The 26937-nt window shown below is 44.5% G+C and overlaps 1 pseudogene; it reads right to left on the bottom strand.

Moving 5' to 3' along the window:
* Positions 1-451: 451 nt before the first annotated feature.
* On the bottom strand, positions 452-18355 carry LOC144114408 (luciferin 4-monooxygenase-like; annotated as a pseudogene).
* Between the last annotated feature and the right edge of the window lie 8582 nt (positions 18356-26937).

The following is a 26937-nucleotide window of genomic DNA, read 5'->3' on the forward strand; positions in this document are numbered from 1 at the left end:
GTCGACCTCGAGCGCAGTCACCATGGTGGTCGTCCACAGTTGCACGGAACGCGCTGTCACTGAGGCGATGCATGTCTCGTGCTCCTGGCTGTCGCGCACGCTGCCGCTCGGTTCCCTCGACATGCGGCAGACCCCTCTGCTTCTGAGCCTGTATGCGTCCGCTCCACTTGGCCTCCACCTCATCGGCAGAGCAGGAGATCTCGTCGTCCTGTCGCTGGTTCACGCCCAGGCTGGCACGCGACCCCTCCTGTCGCAGTAGACCTGGCTGCTGCTGCTGCTGCTGCTGCTTCTTCTCCGCCAGTGCAAGCTTGTCTCCCTCTCGGTACGGGAGAAGGTCGATGTTGCGCCGCAAGAGCACGCGAAGGTCGGCGCAGCTGACGGACTGTACGACGTCGTGGTTGCTGCGGACGCGTTGCATGTGACGGAGATCGAACGCCAGCGCTCGCCTCATTTACGCTGTCGTCAGGGGGAACCACGAATAGAACCGGTTGCCTGGAATAACACGCGGCAACAACGAAGGTGAAGCAAAAGCTTGGATAAGGGCAACTAAATTAAGTCAAGATGCAGCTGCCGGTTTGGCGTCCAGCTTCATCGTCTGTGCAAGTATGTAGCTGAAGCCGACATTTGTTTTGGCCAAAGGCTCGCTTAGCGCAAAAAAAAGATGTTTAAACGCGTGATTGATTTCACGCCTACAAGATCTGGGTGACACGAGGTAGTTGGCACAAATGGTTTGGTTTACAGGGTTTTAACATCCCAAGGTGACTCATGCTTCGAGCTACGCCGTGGTTCAGGGCTCCGAAAATTTCGACCACCTGGGGTTCTTTAACGTGCACCAACGTCGCAAAGTACATGGGCCTCTAGAATTTGGCCTCCATTTGGCCTCACAGTTGAATGTAAAAATTCACGCCAAACTAGCGAGTAAAGCGCAATAACACGGGAAAATAGAGAGCCGCGGCTACTCTTCTTGAAAGTGGTCTCATGTAGCCCGAACTCACCGGACCGGAGAAACCCGTCCTCTTCGTCTTAGAGACTGGCCGTTGCTTTGGGGTTGTTGAGGTAGCCCCGGACGCACGATTGACTCTTAATGCGTATTTATCCAGTTTGTCGGGGCCCAGCTTCACGCCAGTATTGACGTCCACAATCTGCGTGCAACATTTGCATATGCTCCTCAGTGCAGGTAGAAAAAATAAAGACGCAGTAAAAGAGAACCAAGAAAAATTCTGCGCTTTAATTTTTTATTTTTTTATTTATGAAATACTGCGGACACTAAGTCCAAGCAGGGTGGGCGTACAAGTGAGCGAAATAAGAAAGAAATAACACTGGAAAGTAGACAGAAATAGCACTAATTGGTTAGACCTCATGGGGCAATGGTTGGTTTATTTGATTCCAATCTATTATAGTTCGCGGGAAAAATGAAAACTTGTAGGTGTCTGTTTTGGCGAATATAGGGGTTAGAAAACTAGGGTGGTAATGTCGAGTCTGTCTGGCAGATAACGGCTTTAAGTATAATGAGGGGTCCAGACCAAATTTGTTCTCTAATAAAAGCGCAAGAAACTCTAACCTGAACTTTTTTCTTCGGAGTTCAAGTCGTTCAATTTGGTTAATTTCCATCAAAGTGGTGGGGGAGTCAGTCTTTGCATATTAATTAAAGATGAATCTAACAGCCTTTCTCTGTATTGGTTCCAAATTGGCTATGTTAGATTTAGTATACGGGCCCCACACTACGCATGCGTATTCGAGTTTTGGTCTGTTTATAGAAGAATAACAAAGTAGCTTGATGTTAGGAGGCGCGTTCTTCAGTTTATGTCTGAAGCAGCACAATTTGCGAAATGCGGAAGAGCAAATGTTATTTATATGCAAGTTCCACATTAATTTTCTAGTTACAGTTATGGCTAAGTATTTGTAGTTAGATACTTGTGCAAGAGGGGACGAAATTAATTTGTATGTGTAACTATGTCGTATGTTTTTTCTTGTTATCGGAAGATACACACTTTTGTCAGCATTGAGAACCATGCCCCATTGGTCGCACCATTTCAAAACATTGTTCACAGCATTGTTCAAAACATTCTGGTCATCCCTATTAGTAACTTCTTTGAATAATATACAATCGTCTGCGAACAATCTAATATGCACTGATGGGCTAATTACTTGAACAATGTCATTAATATATAAAAGAAAAAGCAGAGGGCCCAAGACGCCTCCCTGTGGTACACGGGATTAAACTGGAAGAGAGCCCGAACATTTTCCACCAACTTCAACAAATTGCCTGCGGTCCTTTAAGTATGCGGTTATCCAAGTTATGAAAATCTCAGGAATGCCAATATGTTTCATTTTTAGCATTAATTTATCATGAGGAACTTTGTCGAACGCCTTGCTGAAATCTAAAAAAATTGCATCAATTTGGCCCTTACTGAAACCCCTTCTGAATCCGTGTTGGAATTCGTTTATGACCAAATTTTTTTCTAGAAATTCATTGAGACAGTGTGCAACTATATGCTCTAGTAGCTTACAGCACGATGAATTCCATTCACGTCAAGCTGCCATGTTTGTTCTGGTTCAGTTCCCGTTGTTTAGTTCTTTTCAATGGGCCCCTTGCCCCATTTTCCTCCCATTTCCTACAGTCAACACAGAACTGCACTCTGTCTTTGAAGATGAAATTGCGCTACTGCCTCTTCTCCAAAAGATTCGTTATTTTTTCACTATGCAATATTAGAGAAAAATCGCTCGCCTTTATCTCTGTCAGGGTGGTCGCTGTGCCCACAGACTCAAAGTCTTTGCGGTCGCGTCGTGAAATCATCCCGGAACCAAAATTTTCTGACAAGCTGTGTGCTGTAAAGAAAAAAAATAAATCATATGCATACCTGTATTCACAAAATATGATATTTTAAGCGATCCTTCATTCTTAATTACTTCATGTGAGTATGATGAAACAGCGAGTGTAGCGAGTGCACTTCCTTGAACAGACGCTTCCGCAGATTACCTGCACTGCTTTCATGGGTGTTGCACCTAATGAGAATTGAACTTATGGGACCAACTTTCTTACTGCAGACTGCTTATCAATATATCAAGGTCTTAGCAATATGGGAATGAAAAAAGTTTGGAGGGGTATTTTAGTTGCTTACTTTAATAAAAGGAATAATCGTATTTGCATTAAAGCATTCTTTACAACCTGATGGAAGGATTTAGCCGCGACTTGTGCTCTGACTGTGACGCACTACTTGTTTAACTAGAATAATACACTGTATAACTGATTTCTTCTGCCTCTAGCAACCTCAAAGCTTTGGTTTCGTTTATGGCAGTTTAACGTATCAAAGCGACTCATGCTATGAGAGACGCCGTAGTGAAGGGCTCTGGGAATTTCGACCACCTGGGGCTCTTTAACGTGCACTGACATAGCAAAGTACACAGGCCTCTAGAATTTCGCCTTCATCAAAATTCGACCGCCGCGGCCGGGATCGAACCCACGTCTTTCGGGCCAGCAGCCGAGCGCCATAACCACTCAGCCACCGCGGCGGCCTCAACCAACCTCAAAGGGCTGTGTAAAATGCTGAATGACGAAGGAAGCCAGAAAACTGACTACTGCTCTGCGCGAAGCGTGTGCAAATTCGCGCAAATGTCACAAACAAGTCGTCTACAGAATTCCGCTCTCATAAAGCCTATACTTCATCGGATACGAGAGTACGAAACTATAAACTCAGTTGAGAATTTGGAAACCCACTGCACAAGTTCTGATTGGAGGTCTTGATTTGTTAAACCGACAGTCGTTGAGAGACCGAAAGTCAGATTGTCAAGATAGAAGAGAAGGCCACAAGGTCACTGTAGAACAAGGCGCCGAGACTGTGAGGGCCCCTTCCTAATGTTTATAAAAAGAGAGATATTTGTTTTTAAGGGTTAGTATGTATTTATGCCTGTGTGCCTACGCAACATGAAATGCGGCTCTTTATTGGGTTGCTTCCACTTAAAAAACGTCACCCTTCTCTTGAAGTAGTTCGTGCATTGCGCTTTTCTCCGGCGAGCCCCTTCACGCTGTGCTGTTTTTTTGTGGTTGTTTCTTTTTCTTCTTTTGGGGGGGGGGGGTTATCGCAACAGAAAGTTCAACAACGAGAGTTACGTTGCACTTTGCTCCTCCAATTAAGGAGTACTTCTTTCATGTAGGTGGCCCCAGAATAAAATTAAATGAAATTATATGAGACAAAAGTGCAAAGTTTTGGAAGCTGTGCTGCGCAGCTGCAGTTTCGTACTAGCTCTCGTATATCTCGGGAATGAATTCACTTCGCATATTCTGTGTCGCGCACTAATACCGTATTCCGCCGACATTTTACTACATATGTTGCTACACTGATGCGTGGATACGCTGACACGTTGATACTGTGAGGCTACAGTGAGTATCTCCAAACGTCGTACGCTCGCGTCGTTGCTCACCGCAGGCTACGCGCTACTACTTGGACCGTTGCGTTTGCCGCCGTTTTAGCATTGAGCGGCTGCAGTTGTGGGCTGTGAGGATGAGATTTGATGCTGCCTTGGACGACTTTCTGTAGCATGCTGCAACGACCACGGGCCGCGTGTCCACTGAGCCACGCAGTTAATACGTGGCTAAAGCTTCGCATGAGCCACGCTGATGCCCATGTGCCTGCATTTTCAATGCACCACGGATGCGAAAAGCACCACTTACTGCGATTCGTTAGAATTAATGTCAATGGGAGAGGGCTAAGCTTCGAGAGTTCACTACGTGTCTGCACTTTGCGTAGCGCCGTAATAAGCCGTAATAAAGAACCGTCTCTAAACTCGAACCATTGGTTCGTTACGGGGAGGTTGAGCGAAGACGGGAAGCATCGCTCCTACCTTGTCCAAAGTGCTCCAGGTTGAATTTTCGCAGCGTCTCTTCGACGATCATGGATGGCGTAGCACTTCCTCCCAAGTAGATTTTCTTTACACTGCTTATGTCGTATTTTTCGAGGATTGGACTTCGAACCATCTTCTTAAGGAACGTTGGAAACTGGAATGTGAGGGTCCCCTGAAATGGCAGCAACGCAGGGTGCAAAATTACCGAAATAAAAAGAAAGGCAACGCGCATCAACGACTTTCGGTACAACAGAAAAGACCACAGTTCGCCTCGGAATAAAACGAAGACATTAGAAAGAGACTTTTTAGTGTATCCAACTAAGTGAATATGAAGCCAAGAAGCTTCAAAATTTTAGTGTTCAGAGCTACTTCGCCTAAGATGATTCTAAATACAGGCAGCTGTATTCACTAAGAATATTCTAGAAATGTCCGATGCTCATTTATGAAAGGAATTTGTGGTAATAGGAAGGTGCCTTCCTTTTTTCCTTTTTTTTAATGGGGGGGGGGGGGGGGGGAGCGGGTGTGTTTGGGACGCTTCGATCTTAGCGCTTGAAGCTAAAACAACAGCCTGTAAATTAAGCTCGTCCGGGCGAAACGGAGATAATGTTTCGTGCCTGCTGGCTGTTACCAAGCGCTAACGACGAGAAGTACGTTTTTGTTTCTTATGTGCCAGCATAAAACAATAAAATTCAGTCAGCCCATCAAGAGCCACGTCTGGTTAGCATGTAGGCCTTTTTTTTCTGCGGTAATACCTGACTCCTTTCTATTTTTCCATCCTGAGTAACTTCCAAAAAAGCCGATTTTTCTATAACCTAATCAAGTGCTGTAGTTTCCTTGCGGGCATGAAAATTAGCAGCTATCCTGGACGTATTTTAAGAAAGGTGTGTCCAGAATTAATCTGACAATCATAAGCCTATTTCAAGCCCCGTGTCTCAAAACGAGGCTGTTCAGGATAAGTTTGATCTGCACGTGCCAGAGGCGAAAGCTGCACAAATTCGCAACGTCCTACGCTATGTTTATGCTTGACAACGAGAGTTGCAAGTGTGACTACTCTTTTGAAGACCTGCTCTTCCACATGATTTTGGCGCCGGTTTTAGCCGACCGACATAATACACTGCACAAGGCAAAGGACATACAGGCAACACCACAGGGCCATTGTTTGCGCCCTCATGTTCTGCCCGAATACTCGTACATCGCTCTCTGGTCGCGTTGACCTTCCACTGCTTCATCTCGCGATCAGCATCGCGTCGTTCTCGTTTGGTAGCAGCAATGGCAGCGCGATGGGCAGCACGTTCGGAGCGCTTGAGCCTGGCTCGATTCTGTTCTGCACGCAGCTCCGGGTCCCTGTTGCCATTGCCGCCGCCATTTTGTATTCCGACTCTTGTAATGTTCGTATAGAATCTGCCCTTGCAATGGAGTTTGCACCGTAGAGGGCGTCAACATGCCAGCGTGGCCAGAAGCTGCGCAGCTCCGCCCTCAAAGGCGCAACTGCGCAATCCGGCACTTGTTGGTGGCCTCTTCTGACGTGGCACATACCCACGAAGAGTGATTGGCTAGGGTATCGTGACGAGTGTCAAAGAAATTAATTGTACTTGTTTGAAGGTCAATGGATGATTTCTGCGTGCACAAAAAAATAAAACAAAACCGAGAAAGAACACAAAAAATAGAACAAAACCGGGAAAGAACTGAAGAAGCAAGAGGAAATCACAGAAGTCTTCGGGAATACCAGGAACAAATAAAATCATGACAAAATTTGTAACAGTCTTGAGCACGGTTAATCTGCCGGTTGCAAGCATGCATGAAGTTGTGTCGAAGCTTACGAGAGAGAACAGGACTTAAAAGAGCCCTTCTAGAGGCAAGTCCACTGCTAAACTGAGAACCACCGGCAGGAGAACATGTAATGCTCAACTGATTCAACTTCCCCGCACGATTCGCAAAGCCTTGTCGATTGCCATTGCCGTTCCTCTTCTTCAAAGCTTCGTGAAGAGACCCCTACGGGGTGCTGTGGTATGGACCCTAACTCCTCCTTCATCGCATCTTCGCTATCATTTTGCGCATACCCGCAGCACCACTCCTGACCGTGTCGTTCGCTAGTCCATGCCAGACATAGCTCGTGAATATTACCTGAATAAAAGAGGCACCACCGCCTATGCTAGTTTGTTTAAGTGCGGTTCTTCCACTGCGGGAATTACGCGAAGTGGACAGTTCGTACTTGACTTGGCTAATGTTGAGCTAAACACGTGGAGCCAAACACCCACTGCCAAACCAAATACGAAGACCTTTCACATGCCGTACACTTTCCTGAATTCCTGCGGCTATTCACGTCGGATGAAAGACAGCAGTGCCTCTTTTCCCTTCAGGAAATTTTGAAAACTCTATAATCTTAACACACGCTGCCTCAAGTTCCTGAGCATTCTTCGCGGACTCTGTAACGTCAGCAGAACACTCGCCCGGGTAAAGTGAAAGGAAAAATCGTGAAAGATCTAATGAAAACTCCTAAAAACTAAATAAGGAAAACGACAGAAACATGGAAATTGAAAATGTTTTCTTAGGCCTATGTCCAGGATTTTTTGGTGAAAAATAAGTATTTCATGTCCTCAGGAGGTCAACATGTTGCGTTAATTCCCTGCATTAATTAGAATTAGCCAAAAACGTCTTAAAACTTGAATTATGATAATAATTCCAGAAAACCTTATTCCTTCCCATTATCAGCAAACAACGCCGCATTCTTAGCCTTTGCAGTCGTGGATTATATAAAGATGTAAACAGAGGACCCTATCTCTGCGTTTCTGGAAAGGCTACCGCATACCGGTACCTTATATTTTGCGATGGTCGGCAACATGTCACTCGGCTCGAGACTTGCGATGATCACCAGGCAGGCACCATGCTCGAATATGGCGTTGTTGAAAAGCAGACCGGACACGTGCGTAAACGGCGCTGATCCCAGCAGCACATCGTCCTGTTCGACCGCATTTGTCATTTCGTTCCTGCCGGAGAAGGGACCGCGCATGTGCGTTGGTGAAATCTGATCAGAATCTCCATCACGGTTGTGTGAATCTGTCATCTCAGTTGACCGCATTATATAGTCTGCAAGAGGATTCAACGCACGACAACAGTACATCGTGGGGACTAACGCAGAGCGCGCCCCATGACGAGGCTAAGCCAATTGCCGCGACAATTCATAAGGTAGGCAGTGGAGCAGCAATTACAGTCTCAGCAATTCCTCTATTATACAAGGAAGTCAACAGTACATCGACGTGCAGCGCAGTCAAATTGAGCCACTCTGTCTATTGGTACCACCAAGCTGCACTTATTTCTATGCAGTGTCGGAGTTCTACAAAACACTTGGTATAGTACTATAGTTAGTGTCTTAGAGATGCGCTGGTGTGTTTGGAGCAGATCAGTCCGTGGAGCTAATCTGTGAATAAATCTTATGAAACATAAAAGTCACCCTTAATAGAACGGGAAAATAAAATCAGCACGGTATTTTTGTTTCTCCTTTCACCGTTGTCTTTATCGCTAATTTTGCTTGTGTGTTTGGAGTTTTCTCTTTGCTGCGATGCATGTTTATAATGCAGCAACGCCAGGACCAACTTGCGGGGGTAACGATTTTGGTTGCGTTAACATTGCGGCTGAAATGAAGGCGCAGCAACGCTTACTCTTCTTCGTGAAACATGTCATAATCAGAGGGCAGATTTTATTCTCTCATACCCAGATTTTCTGGGACAAGCGTATTTTTTTCAGCGGGACGTTGTTTATGAACGCATTTTTTTCGCAGATCGTAATATTGCACCGTAACGATCAACATATTCGCATATCCCTCCTCAGGACGCCTGTAGTTTCCTCCTACTTTTTATCCAAAACACGCCCCATTCGTTTTCTATGGCAGACTTGACTGCTCGGGGCGAGCGCAAGACATACTTCAAAAGCAAGAATTTCCTGCGCCCAGTATCTATCAATAAGTTCAAAAAAGTGCATTTGAATGTTCTGGAGTAAACTTGCAACTTAAAGTGTTGTCTAAGAAAGGTGGACATAAAATGCTCCTTTTATAGCCCATACATTTTTTTGTAATTAGGCTGCACTGAGAGCGATGCTTCTCCTTTCACTTTAACAGCCTGGAAAAACGCTGTCCTGGGACGGACGTTAGCTTCAATCAGAGTTCAGCACTCCGCACTCACCGTTTATGGCAATGAGCCAATTTCTAGCTATTCTTACTCCAGTGCTAATTTCCCTTTAATTTTTAACCGAACCAAACACCCCGGAATAACTATAAAGTTTGACCACCACCAGTTTGGTTTATGGTTTATGTGGGTTTAACGTCCCAAATCGACTCATACTATGTGGGACGCCGTAGTGAAGGGCTCCGGAAATTTCAACCATCTGGGGTTCTTTAACGTGCACTGGCATCCCACAGTACACGGGCCTCTAGAATTTCGCCTCCGTCGAAATTCACGCGCCGCGGCCGGTACCAAACCCGCGTCTTTCGGGCCAGCAGCCGAGCACCGTGACCACTCAGCCACCACGGCGACTTGACATCCACCAGTAACCTACCGTTCCCACTTCCGCTTTTTCTCATCTGATTGTCCGCACATGGAACGAACGTAGTTAAAATGGGGGCATGGGCCAGTGTGGATTCGGGAATAGTTGAGTTTGTCAACTTCACACAGCCTATTACGTACAGCCGCCCACTTTAATAAGGTGTCCTATTTTCTTCATGCCACCTTGATGCTGCACGACCCTCCGATCTACACATCTAGCCGGTTGAGACAATCAAAATAAAAACATAGGCTACTAGACTCACGTTTTTCGCTCGTGGTCTTTTTTGAGTCCGCAGGGCTTATTTATTTCCGCTAATGAGAAATATTAAAATTGTAGGGGACACTTAAGCTCCGTCTTAAGGGTATGACGCGATAGCCTTAATTTCTCAACGCCCATTAATGAGGAATCGGTTATTCTCGACTTAACATTCATAGATTCCTGGCAGACCTCATACCATTCCAGGCGCAGTGGTGCAGCGGTTAAGCGATGCGCCCCTGGCCTGCGATGGCAGGTGCTCCCACCGGTGGGGCTTGTGCGACCCAGATTGCTCTTAGCAACCTCTCGCGGCCAATCATGAACTGCCACCTGTCATGGGGATCAGTTTGCTCACAACACGGTGGGCAGGTTGTAATACCGCTACAAGTTCGCGCGACCTAGGTAGACTACCTAGGTTGCTTCTCCGCAGATTTCCGGTGTGGGAGGGGGTGGGGGGTAACTCCTCTCTCCCCTCTCCATTACTTCCCTCTCCAATTTTTTCCTACAATTTTTTCCCGAAATGGGGGTACTAACGCTCTCGCCTTAAAATGACTAAATGCAGGATAAGCAGCTCTACGCATTGAGGCATACCAAGCATACAGAAAGCCAGTGCGCCCACCTCGAGCAGAATAAACTGGCGACAGCATTTCGATTGGATAGCAGCGTGCCCTTTGGAAGACCCGTGGTGCCGCTTGAGTAGAGGATGGCCAATAAGCTGTCCGCGTCCACGCTGCGAAGTGCCGCTGGGGGGCAGCTCTGTCGCAGTGTCGAGAAGGGCATCATGCCCTCGTGCTGGCCGAAGATCACCAGCGTCTGCAAAATCACCCGCCGGCGTTTAGTGTTGTTGTAAGAGCTGTCGGCGAAGCGTTGTGGGGCTGACTTTTAATGGGCATCACGGCGATTGTGGCCACACGCAAGAACTGAGCACGCATATTAGCGGAATTCGGTGAAACTGCTCTAGTAGGCACTCACCCCTTTGCCTGGGCTTTTTAGATCGAAAGTTCCTCGTGTTTTTGGAATGGTTTGAGGGTACCTGGTTAGTTCATTAGGCGCAAAACAAAAATATACAGTTACCTAACTTGAGTGAGACGAAATTCAGCAACACATTCATTTGCTCGTTTAATTTTATTGGACTTCCTTGTCCGCTGGGCGCCGTCATGTCACTCTAGGTGCTTGGGCTGAAGATCAGTATTTCATAAGCCATAACCACAGAAGAGCGCAGGCCGCTAGACTCGGCCAAGCGCTGTCGAGTTCGTATCTACATGTTCTCCACCTGGGCGACTGGCGGAAAGCCACTCTCAAATTTTAATTGGTGGATACATGTAATGTAATACACGGGAGAGCTTCGCCATAAGAGCTGTTGCACACTTATTAAAATACATACTGCACAAACCATTACACAATGCGATCGCGGGTGGCATTCGCAAATAATTTGTTCTTAGTTTTCTGCAGTGCGCGGTTCCGATAGGATTAAAGCGCTTCTAGGTTTTGATTCATTTCATTTCAATATGTAACAACAACACACGCACGCACATCCACAAACGCTACAGGAGTGTGGAATGTGTCTGCAAAACTCTTCTGTCAGAGGATGTCATCACCTTAACGCTAGGTATGGTCTTGCAAGCTTCCGCAGCCTTTGCAGCGTTCTCTTTGTCGAAAAACACGATGCAGGGTTTTGTGTCTTTGAATTGGTAGTTAACTTCTCCTGCACACAAAAAGAGTGAAATACGGTTTATAAAATAAGAGGAATTTACGCTGTGTTTTATTTTCGCCGTTTGGCATGAATGTCAGCTACGCGTAGGTTTATTCAAGAAAGGAGGCAACCTTTGTCCACTGCTGATGCGGGAATTATGTGCTAACCACATGTAGCGACAAATCGTGACGACATGCCGCGCGATGGAATCGCGCAATGAGCTAAGGGCTGTTGAACGGCTGTTGCTCACATTCTAGTTTTTCGGAAAATATCGCCAACCGCCCGGCATTGGCTCGCAAGACTTGCCAATAGCAGGAAGTGTAGCGGGGACTAATGCGATATAATTCCGATCTAGTTTGCGAGCGAAGTTAGTTTTTCTAGCGCGATACCAGCAAAGAAGTCGCAGACGCCTACTTCGGCAAAAGACACGCATTTACAGAAACAGTTCACTGAGAGCTCGGTAGGAGCTGTGGAACAGAACAGGTGTTGTATACGGCATCCCTTTATCTTGTTTCGTGCTGTTTAAAGCCTTAGAAACGGGGTGCTCGCGCAAGTTTACTCCTCCAATTACTAGAGGGGACTGAACACCGAAACTGCTGCAACCGAGTAACACTGCTGAAACATGCCGCTCTACCGCCAAGTCCCGGCGCACGTCGCGTCGCGGAGAACATCGATTAAAAAAAAATAATAAAGCAGGGTGTGCGAGGTCCATGGATTTCGGTGCACATGTGCAACTGCGGAGATAACAGCCCAGTCGTGGTCACATTGTATCGATTTGTCTGTTGGTATAAATGCCACTATATCTTCTTATATAACTGATAGTAAATTGAGAAATAGTGCTACAATGCACTCTTGGCCTAGATGTAGGGATATCCTTGAAAAAAAACGATTAGACTAACATTACTTCCAACTGTTCTACGTTACCTGAACACTTCGCAATTTTGAATGCAAATTCCACGTTATGCACTGCGACAAAGTAGAAGGACAATCTTAAAGAAAAAATGCAAAATTTAACCAGCTTATATCCTTTTCAATCAATCAATCATTCAGGTTTATTTCACATCAAGGATGTGGGGAGCGGGGACAAAAAGCCTATAGAGGCTTGACGGAGGTCCCCGCCCCCTACAGGAACTACATTGTGCACAAAAACCCACAATCACACAACGGTACATTATATGTTATGCCTGTGACATATTTAAAACAAAAGCACATTGCATCGAAAATAAAACACGTTCAGGCCATCAAAAAACACATAACCATCAAACATATCACGTAAAGCGGGAAGGCATAAAAGCAGGCTGAGTTAGTACACTAAAGAAAGAAACTATATGCTGTTACTCTTCACTAATTACGGTTTTTCACAAATTGTTTAAAATGGACGGGATATTATAGGACTGCATTTGTCTGCCGTAGTTAGTTCGCGTTCGCGGTAAATACCAGTTGTCTCCGATGCGCGTATTGTAGGGGCGTTCTCTGCATGTTAGTCGAGACAAATCAGCGAGAAATGCAGTTCCTTGATTAATATTTGATGTGTACTTTTTGCGGAGCATGACAGAGTACAATTGCACAATAGGTACAATGTGTAATGCCTCAAAGACAGGTTTGGTGTGTACATCATTTGGGATGTTGTTAATTGCACGAACTGCTTTTTTCTGTAGTGCATGGAGTTTTGTAATATTGGAGACAGTGGTTGTACCCCAGACTAAGAAACAATAAGTTATAACACTGGTGAACAAAGAGTCGTACAAAAGTTTTTTTATGCATTGTGGAAAGTAGTACCGAAACTTGGACAGGATACCTACTACTCTTGAAATTTTGGCAACTGTATTATCAACATGAACATCCCAAGATAAGTTCTCGTGGAATGTGACACCAAGGCTTTTAACGGAAGAGGAGACGTGTATTTTTGATGAACCGATCGATAACGTTAACTCAGAAACAGACTCTTTACGGGGTCTAAAAAGCACAGCTTTTGTTTTGCTTATATTGATATTCAGCGAATTGGAAAGTGACCAGTGGTGTAGCGAACGTAGGCAACTCGTAGCATTTACTTCCAGACTCGATACACATGGTGCCCTGAAAAATAGGCTGGTGTCATCAGCGTAGATAACAAAAGTTGTGTTAGGGTCAATGTTTACAATATCATTAATGTAGAGATTAAAAAGTAGCGGTCCGAGTATGCTACCCTGGGGTACGCCGGCAGCAATATGCTTGGGGTCAGATAGTGTGTTATCAATCACAACCTGCTGAAAACGGGCCTCTAAATATGATTTAATGATACTATAAAAACAACCTCGGAAGCCATATCTGTCTAGTTTTAGTAATAAGGTTTCGTGATTAACGCGATCGAACGCCTTAGAAAAATCTATAAAAATGCCTAGTGTTAGTTCTTTGTATTCGAAAGATTCTAAAATCAGCTCCTTCTGTGTAAGAAGAGCGGTCTCAGTGGAGTGTAATTTCCTAAATCCATGCTGACTGGGTGTGATCAACTTATGCTTTTCGCAAAAACCTAGAATCCTGCTATGTAACAGCTTTTCTAAACATTTGGAAAATAACGGGAGTATAGATATCGGACGGTAATTGGATAAATTGTTAGTATCCCCTCCTTTATGAATTACGATGACCCTTGCAGTTTGCATCCTACTAGGAAAGGTGCCCTGGGCGAAACAGCAGTTAAAAACATGGTCTAAGATAGGACAAAGGACATCAATTGCATGTTTGAACGGTAGGATCTGGAACCCATCCACGTCCTTCGACTTGCTATTTTTGAGGCTATTAAAGCATCGCATAATCTCGTTTTGGTCTGTTGGAGCCAGGAAAGCGGTAAACGAGTTTGATTGACCAAGATATCTCATGCAGGTAGGGTCATGAATAGTATGCGCAACAGACACAAAGAAATCGTTAAAAGAATCAGCCAGCTTTTTTCCTGATAACGTCTCATCATCTATCATGACTTCCAGTTCATTAATGCTCTTGGATGGGTTAATAATGGTATTAAGTTGTTTCCATACCTTATCACTTCGCTTCAGAACATCCTTGTTGAATAGATTATGGAAGTACTCTTTCTTTGCCTGACGCAGAAATGACGTCACCTTATTTCTGTACGCCTTAAATATAAGAAAGTCATCAGTGCTTCTATTCTTAATGAAACAATTATAAAGGTAGTTTTTGTGTTTTATCATCTTTAAGCATTCTTTGTTTATCCATGGCTTACTAGCACTCTGTGGTTTTCTGGTGCTTCGATATGGGAAGCATTCAATATATACCGGTTTTATGATGCTTATAAATATATCATATGCTTTGTCAGGATCTGTAACCTCATAAACTGGACTCCAGTCTATTTGCTCAAGTCTAGACCGAAAGCGTGTCAAGGTATCCTTATTCACTAACTGTCGCTGTTGCGGAGTAGTTTTATTGGACTTTGTTATACGACTATCTATGAAGTAAAAAATCGGTAGGTGATCACTAACCTGGCCAGAGATAACGCCAGACACGATTGACTTGTCATGCAAATTTGTAATAAAAGCATCTATTGAAGTTGCAGTCGATGTGAACAGGCGTGTTGGATCAATGATGGCATTAATGAAACCGTTACAGTCTAACAGGTTATTTATTTGACGCTGCTGAGTTGAGGGTGTAGAAAAGTCTATGTTGATGTCGCCGCCAAGGACTAAGTAAAATCTGTTTTCTGTTATCCATGTTAAAAAAGTGTCAAGAAATGAAAGAAAGTTTGGGATGCTACCACATGGAGGTCTGTATAAAACAGAAAAAATGTTCTGCCCAGCCTTTAGAGAAAGTATTTCAAAATCTTCACATGATTTAGTAAAGTCAGGAAGAACTGAACACCGAACGGATTCCTTTGCAGCTATCATTACTCCACCGCCTTTTTTGTTTGGGCGGTTTAGCACGTATGAGTTATAATGCGGCATGATAAGGGCTTCATGATCAGTTCGGTACCAGGTCTCAGTGAAAAATATTATGTCAAACTCGAAATCAAACAAGCCAAGAAATGCGATTATTTCATCCTCTTTACTGCGCAGAGATTGTGCGTTAAGATGAAAGAATGACGTTACTTTTTTGTTTTTTGCAAAAAGGCTATTGATATCTGCAGGTAGAAAGAACTGGGAAGCCATGCCTAATCAAAAGGGAAATCTCAGTAGGCGCACGAAATCTTTAGACTATCTTTTCCAGGTCATTGACGCAATCGATCCGGACCACTGACGAAGTTACATCCTTCTTAGCAAAGATGCGGCCATTACTCGTCCACGCAAACTTCCATTGCTTATCTTTCTTACGAGCAACAGTGAGTCCCATCAGCTTCTTGAGTGAAGGGCACAGGTGCTCATTTATATAGACAGGATTTGCATCTTCATCAGGGTGCCCAAGATCGCTTGTGGTAATTCTTTGTTTTCTGGCTTTTTCAAGGAAGGCGTCGCGTTTTGAGCGTTTCTGAAACTGTAGCACTATGTTCTGGCACGAAGAGGTTTTAGTAGGCACACGGTGGCACACTTCAATGTCGTCGGATGTCACGGGTACATTCAAAACCTCCCCTATCCTCTCAATAACCTCAGGAAGGTTTTCCTTCTCGGTTACCGGCAGGCCAGTGATCTCTACGTTTCGGTTCCTGGAATATTGTTCCAAGCGGTTGAGCCTTAGTTCACAGTCAGACACTTGACTTTGTAGCGCATTACGGTCAGAGGTCAACGCGGCATTTTCAGCCCTTAAGGATTTGTTTTCTGCCTTCAGCGCAGCACACTCATTGACCATGTCATCGTATTGCTTGCTACAGTAATTTATACTCTGTGAAACTTCTCGCAGCTCCTTCCTCAAGTCACGTTCAAGAACGCTTCGCAATGCCGCAATGTCCTTCGCAAGTTCTTTCCTTAATTCATCCCGTATGACCAGCGCAGTCACACGTGTTCTCCGCGAATCTGTTTAACGTACATTATTTCTGCTTTTGCGGAGTTATTGTTCGTGTTGCAAAAATTTGGCCCATACAATGAAATTAACTTTCAGCAAGGTTAAATGCAGCTGACCAACGCTATAAAAGCTGTACACTCAAGGGAATTCCTTTCGTCACGGTCGCGCTCACTGCCGGCGTATTCTTCGAGTGCATGGCCTTCGGATGTAGCAAGCTATATTAAACTTAAATTCTGCAGTAAACCTCCACACGTATTCATACGACTTCCACACACTGTTCGTTCATGACTAGTAAATAGTCCGTTGTTAAAGTTTCACTTCGCATACATTTGCAGCAATAGCTAACCATTAGACGAAATTGTAAGAGGCAGGACTTTGATGCCACTGACTTTATTAATGCAGTGAAGCATTGAAGTGTTAATTTATTTTACTCCTGGGATCGCTTAACGGAGTAATACAGCATCCTGGGGTCCATGAGCAGTTTCTGCAAAGTGCCGTTCCATAAAGTTGCATCCTAATGTAGCCTGCCCGAAATGCATTTGACCACGCCTCTGGATAGTGCGCGTTAAACCCTGCAATGCCCAGGCAATATATTTGTCAGATACAAATTCGGAACCTCCATAATTTCGCGGTAACCAGCCACTGAAATGAAGAAATGCCAAGAGTCCACTTTATATACCTACTGCGAAAGATGTTAATACTGAATAATAAAACATGTTAAATGAAACTTAGTTCTCAACGCCTCAAAATAACAAAGTTGCGTACACATACTCCGGTACACAATAAATCAAAAATGAAACTCAAACTCGCATCGTCACGTTCTGAGGTAGAAGTATATATATGTCCGTCAAAATTATAGTTTGTTTCGTAGACAGGTTTGGCTCACTCGGTGGCCGACTTGAGAGCGCGCCTTGTGCACATCCAGGTATTGAAACTTGCGTTCACTTTGAGTAATATGCTAGAAAATTCGGCTTCAGAAACATTCTAAGGATTTAGTATCTTGCAAGCTGGAACGAAAACTGTTGACGTATTTGTGGAGTGTCCATCCTGCGTAATGCACAGGGCGTTTGCAGCGCTAAACTAGTGCATTCAGCACAGTTTCCACAGCCTGGCCTCGACGATGCAACCTGCGATTTCTAAACGCACGCGCTTGAGTCCCCAGAAAGGCTATAAACAGAAGCTGGGAGAGATAAGGATTCTAAGCGGTAGTAAAGATAAACCATGTGAGGTCAGCAACGTGCAGACTTCTCCTTTACACTTACTCCGATGTAGACTTCCGCGTTTGCATCCTTTTCCCAAAGATGAAATAAAATATTCGCTGAATATATATGCTGCACAGCACAAAGTAGGAGGGAAGTGTACCGCTGGCAGTCGGTCCACTGCCACAAAATTTGCCCTAAGTAATCCAGTCCTAAGCGTATATTCACAAGTCAAAATTTGGTAACTGAGTTCAGTAAGCCCCTTTGCGTATAAAAAGTTAATTACCTTAAAATGATTATAAATGCATGGAAAAACCTGGAGGGCACACTTCTCGCTCGTTCACACTTGGGCATTCAGCGGCGAGAGCGAGCGAAATCCACCATCGCCGATATGCTCCCTTGGTGACGCTACCAGGCCACCCCGCCGACGGTTCGACCGCGAGCTCTCGCGCTAAACGTGTTCCTCCATGCCTCGTCGTTTGCGTGTCTTCTGCTCTCGGCGTGCACAGATGTGTTTAGAAAAATAAGGAGCAATGGGTACTACGCACTTACGCGTATGCACGCTTACCGGTGGGGCTTGTGAGACTCTGCAGCTGCTCTTCCCGAGCAACGTCTCGCGACCAATCATTAATTTAAATGCCACCTACTACGGTGCGCATGTAGCGATGACGTCACAAGGTCAGGTGACCTAGATGACCCACCCAGGTAGCCTCTCTCAAGATTTTTCGCTCACGCTGCCACCGACGACGACGACACCGGGTTTTCCGCTGAACTGGAGTCTTAAAACTATCGCGTTAAAACATCTAAACTATCATTCATAAATAAGCGCGAAAGTATCGTCCAACATGCCCCAGTCGACAATCTTGACGTCACCGTGCAGCCCTGCATCTTCGAGCACTCGCACCATGATAAACACTGCGAGCTCTTGCGTGATAGTCCCTGCTTTTCGGGCAGGCTCCTTTCCCTGTTACCAAAATATTAGGACCATGGCCGAGCTCCGCAAACGAAAGGCGCGCACTCTCCTCGGCACATAACAATTTTATTCTGCACCGTCACTTCATCAATGCGCTGTGACGATTGCTAGCGACCAGCGCTTTAAATTTCATTCTGTAGTATATTTAAGTTCTTATAAACTGTTGATAGCGTTCAGTTCGTTATGCGTCATTTCCTGTTTCCTTTTTATCTTTAATTTTTCCTCTGTGCGATAGCTAGCTGTTTAGCTGAAATTTCTGAAACTCATACTATTTTTGTTTTATTGAGCGATTAAGCTAAGCAGTTCAAATTAAGGCTGAAGGGCCGACTTAAAAGAGGACGTGCAGTTTTCCTACAAAATGAAATTGAGGTGCAGAAAAAAAATTGGAGTTCGCATGCCTTCGCGAATAAAAAAGAAAACTCCCGTTCTGGTCCACTCCTGGTCTTTCACTGAATACGTCTGAGCCACGATTACTTTCGCAAAGAGAGAGAGAAAAAGAAAGGAATGTATTTGCTTGTGCGCGCGCGTTTGGCCTGTCACAAACTTAAATCGGTCGGTACGCAGCTGGCTTCGCATGGGTGATGCCACAGAGAAAGACGACAAAAGACCTGCGATTTCGTTTGGCTGGTAAGTCATGTTGAGTCAGAGTGCACTAACTTTGACAGAACGGAACGAAAGACAGAGACATCTCCAGAAAATTCCACGAGCCAAAAGCTGGCCCCAGGTACGAGTGTACCAAGAACACACGAGATTATATCGGCAACAATTTTGGACGAGCATTCTTCCCCACTGATGGCAAGGCATTTCTTTCAGCTAGCAGAGTTAAGGAAGAGACATTTCGTAACCCTTGCGCGACAGGGAAAAACGAGAAGACCACAAATTCAAATTCAACCTTTCAGAATAAAGTTAACCGGAAAAAATGGTTAAAAATATGGATCAGGGCTTAAATTTTCCATGTTACCTAGCCTCAACCCACAGGGATTATTATGTGGAATCGGAGACCGACTGCCTGAAATAAAAATATATGCATACATTTCGGAGGCGGTATACGCGGCCAAGCGTTATTTAGAGCCGAGGCGAAGACGGGGGGGGGGGGGGGGGGGGGGCACCGACGCGACAGTTCAGTTATTGACGAAGAATATCCTGCACCTGCTCATCCTTAACCTGCTCATATCGGACAAAACTGGTGTTCGTGGTTCTGAACAGGAACCGGCACAGGTTCAAAGCGTTAGAAGCCCTCGAGAAAACCACTGAATCAGTTAAGGCGGACAAAAAGATGACAATCTGAAAACTCAATCCGGGAACGTGTGCAAGGAAGTGGGCCACGAGAAAATAGAGAAAGCTCTGACAGATTGCAAGGAACTTACTCTAAGGACATTTTCTCAAAGAGCATCGTAGAATACCTCACGACGACGCAGCCCGTGACATCCCTTCCAATAGACGTGAAAGACACGTGTTTCAGCATCGCTCAGTGTACCGCACTGAAATGTGTCGAAGACAGCATCGTGCAGTTCGGTAAAATTACGTTTTAGAAAATTTGCGGCTTAAGCGTCAAAAGTTTTCTGGATTTTCCTTAGACCGTACGAAGGCAAAATGTATGTCTAAAAATACGCTATCAGCATTGGGTCTTGAATTGCCCCTTTTCGTTAAGATTGGGTCATAGCTATGAGAAATCGAGAACTCGACCACCTGCTAGGCGGCCTAAATATCGAGGCTTGCTTCAGATACGTCAGTGACTGTCTCCTTCTGCCTCTAGAATATGCGGGAACCTTACATATATACGGGATCCTTTAAGAATGGTGTAATGCTAGCGAAGGCCTAAAATTAACCTGTGAGCTCTTTATCAGCTACTCCCTGTACCTTCTCGACATCCAGATAGAGCTAAAGGCCTCGCACACACGCTGAGCCTACAAGACAAGGGGAGCAAAAGGCGTCATGAAGTTGCACTCCGGGCGCTGCCGGATCTTGGAAAGAGGAGTCGCAATGTCGTGCTTGAAACGGTCCGTGCGGCTCACGATTTAGCTGGTTAAGCTAAATACCACTTAGCAGAGGAGGGACGGGAAATTATGGCTTTGTTATGACATACATATTGTCACGTGTGACGGCAGTCGGGAAAACAGCGGAAAGGCTTCCAAAAGAAACGTTATTGGGGCTGACTCGCGCCTACCCAAAGAACTGGATGAGTCGGCGGGGGCGGTAGCAACAAGCGTATGTACTCGGCGTTCGTCGAATAGAATGCTCGCCGCTTTCGCCCGTGCTCAATTTAAAGCTGACAACGAACTTTCAAAATACGCCGTGCAAAGTAAGAACAACAACCTCTACTTAGTGTAGAAGCGGCTCCGCATGGATGCGACCATTCGAGATAAATGTGATAGTAGGTCGCGGCACAAAGTGACAAAGCCGCGTGCCGGCGATCTTGAGCATGAGCAAATATTGCAATACTTTGCGGCAATATGAACGAAGCCAACAGTCAATGAAACCGAGCGGCATAGAGGAACGTTTCAATCATTTTTTTAATAGTTTGTGGCGGTTATTAGTGGTAAATTAATAGAGTAATTATTTTATAGCTGAAACACGTGATTAAAAAGTGGAAGAAATGACAATCACATGCAGCCGGTGGGATCCAACCGCCGACCTGTCCGATCCGAACTCACAACCTCCGAATTTCGCATCCGGTGCTACGCCAACAGACCACAGCTCCCACGCGTTCGGTCACGTTCAACGTCACACCCGCGGTAATACAGGACGTGCTACGTCCACCGCTATGAACGAGGGTGGCGCTGGTGAACACTCTCAAGGTTACACGCATCACAAATACTCCCGAATGTAGTTTGGACAGCCGCCGCCGTAGCTGAGTTGGCAGAGCACTGGACGGGAAAAGTCGGAGAAAGTGGGTTCGGATCCCACTGGCTACATGTGGTGTCGTTTCTTCTATTTGTTATCAGTTATACTTCTCCCGATGAAACAATTTCACTATTAATTAACCATGGATCAACACCATAAAAACAATTCCTTCATGCTCCTTGGTTTTGGCGACTGTTGGGTTCCTTCATATGTAAATGCGGCTCAGATGGGCTAGCCATTTGCCCTTGTTATCGGGAAAAAAATGCGATAGCATTCGCTTCAGCGTCTACTGTAGCATGTCACTGCTTCTCTTCAGCAATTTAAAGCCCACGTTTCAGGCGGATTTGTTGAGTCATTCGTAGTCCGCCCTCTCTGTCCCCTCACCTAGAATTGGAGAGGGGGATTTCCCTCTCTCTAACTTGGCAGGTGAAAGGTGGAGAGAGGTAATTCCGCATAAACACCGCCTGGCACGGTTGGCAAGTGGAATATTGACCTGGACATAGTCTATTTCGATAGTGGCCCATCCGCGCACTAAAAAATCTCGCCCGTATATTCACGGCCAAAGCGTTGAAATTCAAGTACGAAGTTGGAAACAAGTGGATTCACAAAGAAGATTATCTCAGGGACTACAGAAAGCTTTCCCAACGAAATCGTGACATAAAAACGAGCAAAAACAGAAAAGAAAGATAAATAAAGATATGGGACGTCAAGCTGTCGTGCTGTACGAGCACAATCGTTCACGTCGGCTGAAAAATATTTTCGAAATATGCGATATCCTTGGTGGTAATAATAATAATAATAATAATAATAATAATAATAATAATAATAATAATAATAATAATAATAATATTAATACATCTTTATTTTTCGGTGCCCAGGAACAACCCAAAGGTCTTGGTGCTGGTACCCCATGCACACGCACAAAATGTAAATTTATTTCACCACAAAGGAAGACACTCAGGGGAGGTAATGCAGCAGTCAACGCGATAGAAAAAGAAGACATATAAACTAGGCGTGACAGCAAGCATGAAGCAAAAAAGCGAAAACAAGAAAACAAGAAAACAGCGAGAACAGCGGTAAATGAAAACAGCTACAACAGGCAACAGACATATATATAGCTAATGAAACGGTAAGCAAAGAGAATGAACACAAGAACGACCGATAACAGCCAAGTACAGCATATAGCAAAATACAAACAAGAATAAAGCTAATACTAATATGAACGAATATGAAACCTCTGAAATACAAGCTATAAATACAATCATACACAATAAGAAATGTAATTAGTGAACGCGTTACAGAAACTCAGGCGTGAGTACACAGTATTAAGGTAATAATAATAATGAAAACAAGTAGACGTGATGAACAATTAAGGAGAAAAAAACAATATAATACCGGCGCAAATGCACAAGTGTAGTAAAGACAAAATGCAGGAAAGGGGAAGTTATGTATGAGAAAAAGAGTGCTCAAACTGGAACGTCACAGACATCCAGTATAAAGGAAGGGAGAGGATTTTCGAATATATCAAGGTGAGGACAAAGAGAATTAAACAACTTTTGCATTCTGTCCAGAGGGGAGAGGGAGTGCAAGAGCGTAGAAACTTGGAATGGTCTGAATTCCCTTATGCTCTTTCGCGGTGCACGCAAAAGGATACGCACTAGGAGCTGAGGGCTTAGAATGTGACCATGAAGAAGTTTATACAAGAAAATTATATCTGCCCTCACGCGACGGCAGCTAAGAGAAGGAAGCTGCAGTGAGTTACTCCGTCTGGGACGAGAGGTGGAAGTTTTGCAAGAAAACCGATGTTGAAATATGCGTAAAAACTTTTGCTGAACTCTCGATTTTTTCACAGTTCGACTGGCAAGTGCCGCTCCAAACAACAGACGCATCATCCAAAAGCGGCAAGCATATGGAGAGGTAGAGCTTTAAGAAAGGAAGTGGGGCTCGAAACTCTCTCGAAAGCCTGCAGATGAAGCCGAGTGTACGCATAGCCCGTAGAGCAATGCGTTTTGTATCAGAGGAGAAGCTGAGGCTACGGTCGAAAAGTACGCCGAGGTCATTAATTTCATCAACCCTGGGCAGCAGCCTACCATTCAAAGAATAAGAGTAGAGAAGACTGCGTTTTACGCGTAAATAAGACAACCTTGGTTTTAGATGAATTGAGAGTTAGCCCATTTTTCAAGCACCAATCAGAGAAGGCTTATATGTCCGTTTGCAATGACAATCAATCATGAGGAGTATGTATTGCCTTGAACATTTTTATATCGTCCGCATAAAGGAGAAACGAGGAGTTTTTGACCACGGAGGAGGAAACGTCATTGATAAAAACAGAGAACATAAGTGGGCCTGATACCGAGCCCTGAGGAACTCCGCTCGTTGGAGTGTAAACAAATGAGGTATGTCCATTTACACTCACAAAGCAGGACCGATCAAGAAGATAGTTGCTTAGGAGGGCTACAATTGAAACGTCGATCTCAAACAGCAGAAGCTTTTGAAGAAGTAATGAGTGAGTAACAACGTCGAAAGCTTTGCTCAAATCACAGTACACAGCGTCTACTTGACTCCTCTGAAAGACTTCAGCTGATGTGTACGTCATAAAAGTAACAAGGTTAGTTGTAGTAGAACGACATTTTATGAAACCATGCTGATTATGTATGATTACATGTTTGAGGTGGAAGGAAAGTACTTTGTGCAAAGCTAATTCAAAAAGCTTAGAAGTTTCACAAAGAAGAGGAATGGGGCGGTAGTTCGAAACATCAGATTTGTTTCCTGATTTGAAGACAGGGAAAACACGCACCGTTTTCCACACGCGGAGAAAGGCAGAATTTTTTAAACAGTTATTGAATATCGCTGTTAAAACAGGGACGAAGGTACTATTGAAGGCTTTTATTTTGGCGGCTGGAATGCCATCAGGTAATAATAATAATAATAATAATAATAATAATAATAATAATAATAATAATAATAATAATAATAATAATAATAATAATAATAATAATAATAATAATAATAATAATAATAATAATAATAATAATAATAATAATAATAATAAATCTTTATTACTCCTCAAGGAATACATATATGTTGCCGGGCCTGCCGAAGCCTCTACATGGCTTGTATGGCAGTGCCCAGCAGCGGGGCTGCTCCAGCGTTCGGAGACAATGGTATGCACTTTTTCATTAAAATAAAAGTTTTTAAACATATTGTTAGAGAAAAACACTGAACCTCAAACTTGTATTTCGCAAGTATGTTAAACAAATGATATATGCATATTAATGCTTTTTTCAATGTTGTCAACATGAACAGGGAGGCAAAATAAAGAAATAAAAATATCAAACATCGAACAATGCCTTTGCGCACATACACAATGAAAGTAACTGTATCGGATGCTCCAAAACATCATAAAAACACAGAATTAAAGCACTATAATAATAATAATAATAATAATAATAATAATAATAATAATAATAATAATAATAATAATAATAATAATAATAATAATAATAATAATTTTTATTCATGCCGACAGGTATGAAAAGGAGTCGAGGGAAAAAGCCACGGAGCTTGACAGGCCCTCGACCCGATCTTAGTACCCGTCTATATGAGAGGGCTCTGCAAAAAGAAACCCACAGAAACTCCCAAAAAGAAACGCAAGAAGAAAGAAAGCGGGTAAGGCGTCCGTCACAAGAATCCGTTCGTCGACTGTGTGCAAGGCGGGCGGAAAAGATATGCGTAGTCCCGACGGGCATATCCCTCAATGAGCGGCTGCGCGAGCCCAAGCGTACATGCGGAGATATAGCGTACCCCAGCCACATGGCGGCGCATACTGCAAAGTGCCCGTTGAAAAGTGCAAGGACCCCATGGCCTCATGTTCGGAAAAATAAGTATAGTCAAAAAATCGAAAAATGAAAAGTCATCATCATGGTTACCTGTCTCTGATGACCATGACCTGTTCCACGATGACAATAAGGGTATAGCGGATGTGTATTAGTGTAGACATACCAATACCAGTTTACTAGACGCCTTCACAGAGCAAAGCCATGGGTGTTGCTAATGCAGGTGCACAACCGGCGTCCCGTAAATCGATGTGCGTCTATGCTAGTACTACTCCCCTATGCCAAAAGCCCGTAATGAAAAACGATGAAAAGGGGAACAGCCCGATTATCGCAGTGGACAAGAAAGAATTCTATTATCTGAAATCAAACAGCCAAGAACACATTCGCAACGTTCCGCCCACGTGATTGCTGGAAGAAAATATCAGTGTTTGTGTGCTCCCCTTTTCTCATTTAAAGCCCTTACCTCCTCCAAAAATAAATGGCTGCATGTAAGTGCTCGCCCTGTTTGCACCATGTATTTAGCTCAATTTTGTAAAAGTTAGCGCATTCCGATTCAACTATTAACAGCAGAAGACGGCTGCATTTCGCGTTGGTTTGCGATGGTGTTTGTTCAGCTGACAATGGCGCCTAATGTTTTCCTCCTTTCGCCATGTTCTTACATTTTATCTGCTACAGCAACCATATGTAGCCCCCTAAAGACGCTGAGAAAAGCCAGAAAGTGGGGAGCGAATCTTATGCCGCATTCTAATCGTCGATCAAGAGTAAGTTTTCGCGCTCCGCGAAACCAAAGAGCGCGTTTAAATGGACAATTTGGATTCAGATACTGAGTTCTGATTGGGCCATGAGGGATATCGCGCTCTCAAGCAGAATCGGAAAGGTGCTCCGAATCGCCGAGTGGAATACGCCGCACTGTTTATTTCCATTCGCTGCTTTTTTTGTTCCCAAAAGGAACAGAAGTACAAGTATGCCATGCCCCGCCTCAAAAACCCAGAGCATTGAATGGGAAGCAAGAGGTGATACCAGTGGATCAGGTTACGACCTCGCGAATGTTTTCGCTCGTGAGAGTGGTTCGTGATTAGAGTAACTAGCCGGCGTAACGACCCCCCCCAACACGCATGACGCTGCCCGAATACGGACACAGACTGGGAATGAAAACATTAAGGACGAAAACATAAGCGTACAAGTAGACGGGGACATGAGAGAGATGTAGGACACATCCTAAGGGAAACATGAGAAGTCATTTTTTCTTCAAGTGCGATGGTGGCGCCGTGCGGCGGCCAGTCGTGAAGTGAGATTCGTTTCTTTGTACAGGGACGTTGCAAACCGTACATCTGTCCAACTAGAACGTTCCACTATCCAGAAGACAAGAAACCTACCCCTGACAAAGGTACAGCCTCCTCATCGCTCGCATTCTCGCTTATGCTGGGCTAACGCTGTAGCTCCGAGCCTATGCAACCCGCCGCCTCTCGTTGGCGCACTGGAAACCTGATTAAGAAGTGGAGGGGGCATCGAAGGTACATTCAGGTACATCGAAGGGCTGCCATCCTGGCCCAGTGCCAAAGTGGAGATTTACAGTGCTCAATAAGTGTTGTGCTCAGTAGTGTAACCGCTGCGGTGTAGCCAACAAGAGGTAGGCATGCTATATTCGCGCCAGACCACGCAGTCATCGTAGTATATACGTCTTTTTCGGCGATAAAAAAGACTTATCAGTTCTGCAAACAAAGGGCCATCGTAAGCTCCCACGTAGCCACCTTTTCATGCATTCTGTAGCAATGGGTGCGCTCTGAGCAGCCTTACACGTTTGTTTCTATGTCTAAATAAGCCTCCTGGTCCCAG

Source organism: Amblyomma americanum, chromosome 1 (genome assembly GCF_052857255.1).
Source record: "Amblyomma americanum isolate KBUSLIRL-KWMA chromosome 1, ASM5285725v1, whole genome shotgun sequence".
Classification (NCBI taxonomy): domain Eukaryota; kingdom Metazoa; phylum Arthropoda; class Arachnida; order Ixodida; family Ixodidae; genus Amblyomma; species Amblyomma americanum.